The sequence below is a fragment of the Balaenoptera acutorostrata genome, chromosome 4, assembly GCF_949987535.1.
Source record: "Balaenoptera acutorostrata chromosome 4, mBalAcu1.1, whole genome shotgun sequence".
Taxonomy (NCBI): domain Eukaryota; kingdom Metazoa; phylum Chordata; class Mammalia; order Artiodactyla; family Balaenopteridae; genus Balaenoptera; species Balaenoptera acutorostrata.
In genome coordinates this window covers 105801014-105807013 of record NC_080067.1, presented here as the reverse complement: position 1 = coordinate 105807013, position 6000 = coordinate 105801014, and the positions used below count along the sequence as shown (strand labels likewise).

The 6000-nt window shown below is 38.3% G+C and overlaps 1 protein-coding gene across 3 annotated transcripts in view; it reads left to right on the top strand.

The window, feature by feature from the left end:
• Positions 1-2643: 2643 nt before the first annotated feature.
• Positions 2644-6000, top strand: part of ARL6 (ADP ribosylation factor like GTPase 6) — a 58594-nt gene continuing 55237 nt past the window's right edge. For all 3 annotated transcript variants that reach the window (XR_449462.3, XM_007164073.3, XM_007164074.3), the window contains exon 1: positions 2644-3080. The gene's annotated coding sequence lies outside the window, so the exon portion shown is untranslated. The remainder of the gene's footprint in view (positions 3081-6000) is intronic.

Here is a 6000-nt window from a genome sequence, read left to right as displayed (position 1 = left end):
TGTCATCTATCTATTTGCTGAAAGAATATGGTGTTTAGCAAAACTACCTGCTGAGCAACATAAGATTTTTGTACAAAGTACAAGTTACTAATTATTGTATTTTATTTTTCTATGATTTCCTAAGAGGCATTATCAGGGTCTTACAGATGGAGTAAGCCTGTTTATTAAAATATCTATTAGCAAATAAAAGTTACAGTTCTGGTGGTTGAAGTGTATTTGTATTGTGTTGATCATATTTAATGTAATTTATCTTTTAGTCTATTAAATCTAGATGCTCTTTACATATATTAGTAATTTTGGAGACAAAATCATAGCTGTAATTTTTCACAATAATATCATTAAGGTCAAGACATAAATTCACACAAGTCACTATAAATTAGTACATATTTTTATAGTGATTTTATATCAGCAAAATATTTTGTGAGATTCAAGTGAATTAAATTGTTCATTGCATAGGTAGTACTGTATACAAATTGCAGATGACTGAAAGATACACATAATGTACAACAGTTCAACAGTTTTAGACTATGAATATTCATTCCAAAAACATCCAGTAAATTACCAATCATGGATTTTCTATATTTTTTAAAAGTTGCTGGTAAGAAAATACATTAAGAGTATCCTGAATTAATCAGAATAGCACTGTACTCATCATATCTCACTCTCCTCTCTTTTATAATTCTTACCACAGTTCCAAAAGACAGTATGAAATTTAAACTGGTAATAAAGTACTTGAAACTTTCTTTCCTTATACAGGTATCTTAAGAAGCCTCCATAAAATTAAGTACCATTTTTAAAGCTTCTTATTCTCATAATAAGGAGACCCAAACTAACTTCTTAAATCAAGTGAAACCAATTTTTATGCTGAGCCTTGAGTGTATTGTTGAGAGCTGTTTTGATTGGCAAAGCACCAAAACAGCAGATTCAACCATATGAAGTATTTACATTTTTTAAGATTGTTAGTTTCAAAACTGACATTTTCTATATTATTGAGTAGATTGTGGGTTTCATGACCGCTATTTCATCTCTAATAATACGAAGCCAACACATCAACTACACTTATCTAAGATAACTATTTACTTAGCTAAATTTTTGTAAGAGAATTATGTACCTTAAGATAACTATTCACTTAGCAAATTTTTAAAAAAGAATTATGTTATCTGCTTAAATTGACTGAAAAGTTGGATATCCAATCTCTCCATTTCCAGTGTTCACCAAATGTTTTGTACTAAGCAAAAACAGAACTCAACCTAGGGGCAGAAAATATCAACTCCAAACAGGAAAAATTGTCTGTACACTAAAGTTTCCTGAAACATAAGATCTCTACTTAGCTCTAAGGAAAAAAAAAAAAAAAGTCAAAATCCGGCTGTATGCACTTAGCTTCCAACTTTTATCAAAGTGAGTCACAATACCCAGACACACAGAAAAGTAATTAATACCTCATTGTAAATTCATTCAGGGTCAGAAGTTAAAGGACCACATTTAAAAATCTTACCTATATAATAAAAATTGCAGGACAAAGGAAGATAGTAAATTGTTTATTGAACACCTACTATGTGCCAAACATACACACCTCTGTTACCTACTTATTCCTCAAAACCCCCAGATGAGATATTTAGTGTTTTTTTGAAGGTTAAGAAGCTGAACAATAGAGCAGCGTTAACTGGCCTAAGGCTACACAATAAGGCGGAATATATTTCCCTATTCCATTTCTTCAAGGACATTGGTAAGTAAGTTCTTTTGGACGCAACTATAGGTTATTTTTGTTTTTGTCTTTTGTTAGTTTTCATCTTTCAACAAGAGTCACTAGCCCAGAACATTTTTTTTTCCACTGTAAAAATAACAGAACCGCATTTGAAAATTTGGAAAATAAAATAAAATGCATCCCATGATCATGCAAATACAGCCTTTCCCCCATTATTACTTTTATATAATTCCTTCTAGTCTCTTTTTTCACCCTCTTAATCCACTTAATAAGCCGAAATTGATAGGCCAAAGAACAGGTAGGGTAGTCAACATAACACTAGGTAGCTGGAGGGGGTAAAGAATCTCATACTCCCGGCTAACAAAAGGAGATAAATCCTTTACTATTACTATAATACCCCAGAGCAATTTAAGAGGGTGGCTAACTTTAAGCATTGGGACTACTGATTCCTGACCACCTGCCGATTTGATTCTGGGGACTGTACTCTAATCACAGGAGATTATGCCTCATGGAAATCTCTTCAGGAGATCAGACAGCTCAGAAACCAGGTTCAGGCAGACTTCCTTCGCCGAATAATGCCTGTGAGTTTATCTCCTCTCCTTGCCCGCATGAACGGTTTTACTTCACCAGGACTCCGGGGTCTGAGGCCTAACAGCCTGGAAAAGGGTGGATGCGATGGGCAACCAGGAAATTCCGGCGTACTTCTCGCCCTAGAGCTCATAGTCGGGTCCCGCAGTTGTCGCCACCACGCTGCGCCCATGCTCGACGTCGACGCAGACTCCTCAGCGCTCTGGGCGCCACAACGTGCGCCGCTCCCTGTAAGTAGGCTTTCCCGAGAAGGCGGAGAGACCGCGCTGCGAGAAACGCCCGAAGCCAACGCGGACGCCAAACACTTCCCAGCAGGCTGTGCGCGAGCCTACAACTCCCATTATGCTCCACCGGGGACAGCGCGGCTCCTCGCTGGGAGGCTGCAGTTCACCCCTCCAACCTCGCTTACACTTCTTCAATACTCCTCGCTTTGCCTCTGGCATTTGGGGGAGCTCTTCAATCCCTTAACAGGAGCACGGCGGCTGACGCGCTGAGACCTCTGAGGAGGCGTGGCTCCGCACCGGAAGAACCTCCGGTTGCCCGGGGAACGCCACGCACCACGGCGCCTGACCCGCCACTGATGCTTGGGCTGAGCCGGGGGCTACCCGTTCACCCAACTTGCGGAGGCGGCTTTGCTCAGGCCCAGGGATCCTTTCTATGGAGGCCTAGAGAGGAAGACTGAGGGACGCCCGCACCAGATTCCCATCGCAGAGACGGATACGAGCGAGTGCGTCCATTCCTGTTCTTCAGCAGCTCCCGGGCCCGCAGGACTAACCTCGAAGACCAGGTATCTCCCCAACCCCAAATTTGTATCCAGCGCCACCCCCAATCCCCTCCGCCGCCAATTTTAGAATTGCTCTTCCCCATGTTTTTCACTCCGTGTGGTTGTTTCTAATGTGTGAGAACTAGAAAAGAAGACGTGGTCTGTGGACCCCAGAAAACTCATGGAACTGCTTTGGGTGAATTTTTGTTTGATTGGATGGTTTTAACACTGCCCGATTTGGGCCTCTTTGCTGTGTGGGAAGTATATTGAAATTTCATCATCAAAAACTCAAAGCTGAATAAAAATATTTATTGGGGGGTAGTGAGAGTGTGCTATAATTCACTCTAGAAACATTTTTAAAGTTACAAAGTACCATTCATGGTGTTTTCTTTGCTCGACCACTCTCTCTCTGCTCTGTGTAGCCTACCTTCCAAGCTCGTAACTGGGTAACATCCTAATTCTTCAGGACTTTTATGGCAACAAGTTAAAAAAAAAAAAAAAAAAAAAACTTTTAAAAAGCAGATTCTGGGACTTCCCTGGTGGTCCAATGGTTAAGACTCCTCGCTTCCACTGCAGAGGTCCGGGTTCAATCCCTTGTTGGGGAACTAAGATTCCCTCTTGACGCCTGGAGGGGCCAAAAAAGGAAAGAAAGAAAAGAAAAAAAAGCCGTTCCTCAGATAACAGCCAAGAGAATTTGATTGGCTGGTTTGCAGAGAGAGGAAAACAGTAAAATAAGAAACTGGAAAGGTAGACTGGAGCCAGATTGTGAACAACTTTAAAAGCTATGCATGGAAGTTTAGACTTTATTCTAAAATCCTGAAGTTCTCAATAGTGACTGTACATCAGAAACACTGCGTAGCTTTTTAAAATACAGATGCCCTGATTCCATCTTCAGAAATTCTAGTCCAATTAGCTGACTCCAGTGTGCAGCCAGGGTCGAGAATCATGGCTATAAGAGTAGGTTGCTACAGAAAACTTTCACTGTATCTCCTCCTGTGCACTTAGGACATGGTTAATGAATGTCGAGTGACTTAAATTATCTTCTATTTCCTTATTTCATGCATGCAAAAAGTAAATTTATAAAGATGTATAATTACTAAGAAATAGAAGCATATATAAGGCTATATGATAGTTGTTTATAAAGCAACTTCAATAAATGTAATTACATCTTTTAGAACAACTGACATCTCTTTTAAATTGTATATCCCACAGTATTTCAATAACAAGCATCAGGTGTTTGATAATCCATGAAAAGGGGACGGAAAATCACAATCCGATGTTCTATGAAAAAATGAATATTCAAGTACCAAGCTTTTTGACAATCAGTGCTTTATCGTAGATGCCCAGAGGGGGATGATATGAGAAGTGGTCATATTTTTTAAAAATCTATTCAAAATTGTATGGGAATTGGAAAACAAGATATAAACCTATATCAATATGCTTAGTACAATTAATAACAAAGTGGGTAATAGCAAATTTATTAAAATGGTCTGTGTGAATTGTTTCATGATATCAGAAGGCTAACTTAAAATAGATTCTACAAATGCCTATCCCTAAGCTGAGATTTAAAGGAATGGGTTGAGTGAGATTTGAATCTCCAACACAAGGAGAAAAGTCGATTCAAGAGGCACAAATGGAGTACCTGAAATCATAACCCATCCCTTGGGTAAGACAACCGTGGCCCCGTGTTTGGGTGGGGCGCTTCACCTTCTCTTTTCTGCACATCATTGGAATTCAGTTTTTAAATTTCTGTCCATAATGATCTCTGAAGGGACCTAAGCAAAACTAATGATGCAGCCACCTTTCAGATGCAGTTGTCTTGGAAGCTTCTTATTTTTTAAGTTGCTGCATCCTCACATCCTTCAAGGTATGGTCTTGCCTTTTTGGTGTGGAATAAAAAATACTGAATGAGCTGTAAGATGACAAGCTTCTGGAACCTTAGATGGAGATGAGAATAAATCAATTAAATGAAACTGATATTTAGAGGGTTTTTTGTTTTGTTTTTGTTTTTAAGAGAACTTTGAAAATGGTGGTTTGGAGAGTAATAGGAAATGTTTGGAATACAGATGTATTGTAGTTACTTCTGTAGCAGTCCCTGCAGCAGTTGAGGGCTGGCAAAAGTGGTATCTCTCTTCTCCCACCACATAATAATGTTTTGGGAGGTGGGGGTGGTGATGGACCCAAAGGAAGAACCTTTGGAAAGTTTCATTTGGAGACCTGAAGTCTAAATCTAACAGTACCTTAGAAGGGTATGAATAGCCATAAAGTTATCACATAGCCAGCAACACATCGTCAGCAGTTTTATTTGACTTCAAAATACTTATGTTTGGATTACTGATGGAGTTTTTTTGAAAGTTTGCATTGGAAGGATTTTTTTTTCCAAAGAAAGAATTGATAAACAAATGAACACTTCAGGGACAAGTTAACAAAGAAACTTTTATGGTATTTGAGAAAATGAGATGAAAATGTAAGATTGGTATTTATATTCATATTCTTTACTAGTACACTAGTTAAAATTCTTTTAAAATGATACTTAACAGGATAGTTCATGTAAGTTATAGTTTCAAAGAAACAGGTATTTATTAAGGTTCAAATGGTGTGTGTTTTATACATAACCTTCTTCCCAAATGGATTTGTGGTGACTTACAAAGATATACGTAAGGACTAAGGGAAAATTAAGATAAATATATCAGTTAGGATTTTTTGTTTCTGTTGATAGAAGACATAACCTAAACTGGATATAATCAAGCAAAGAAACAAAAATGGTGAATTTAATGTTTATTACTTTGTATTATTGCAAACTACAATGGGGCTGGCTTTAGAAAAAGATTTGACCAGTGGCTCAAATGATGTAGCCAAAATCTCAGTTTTTCTCTGTTATTCTGGTCTGCCTTCTACTTTCTAAGCTTCAGCATCAGGCTTCACATGAATGCCATTGCCCATA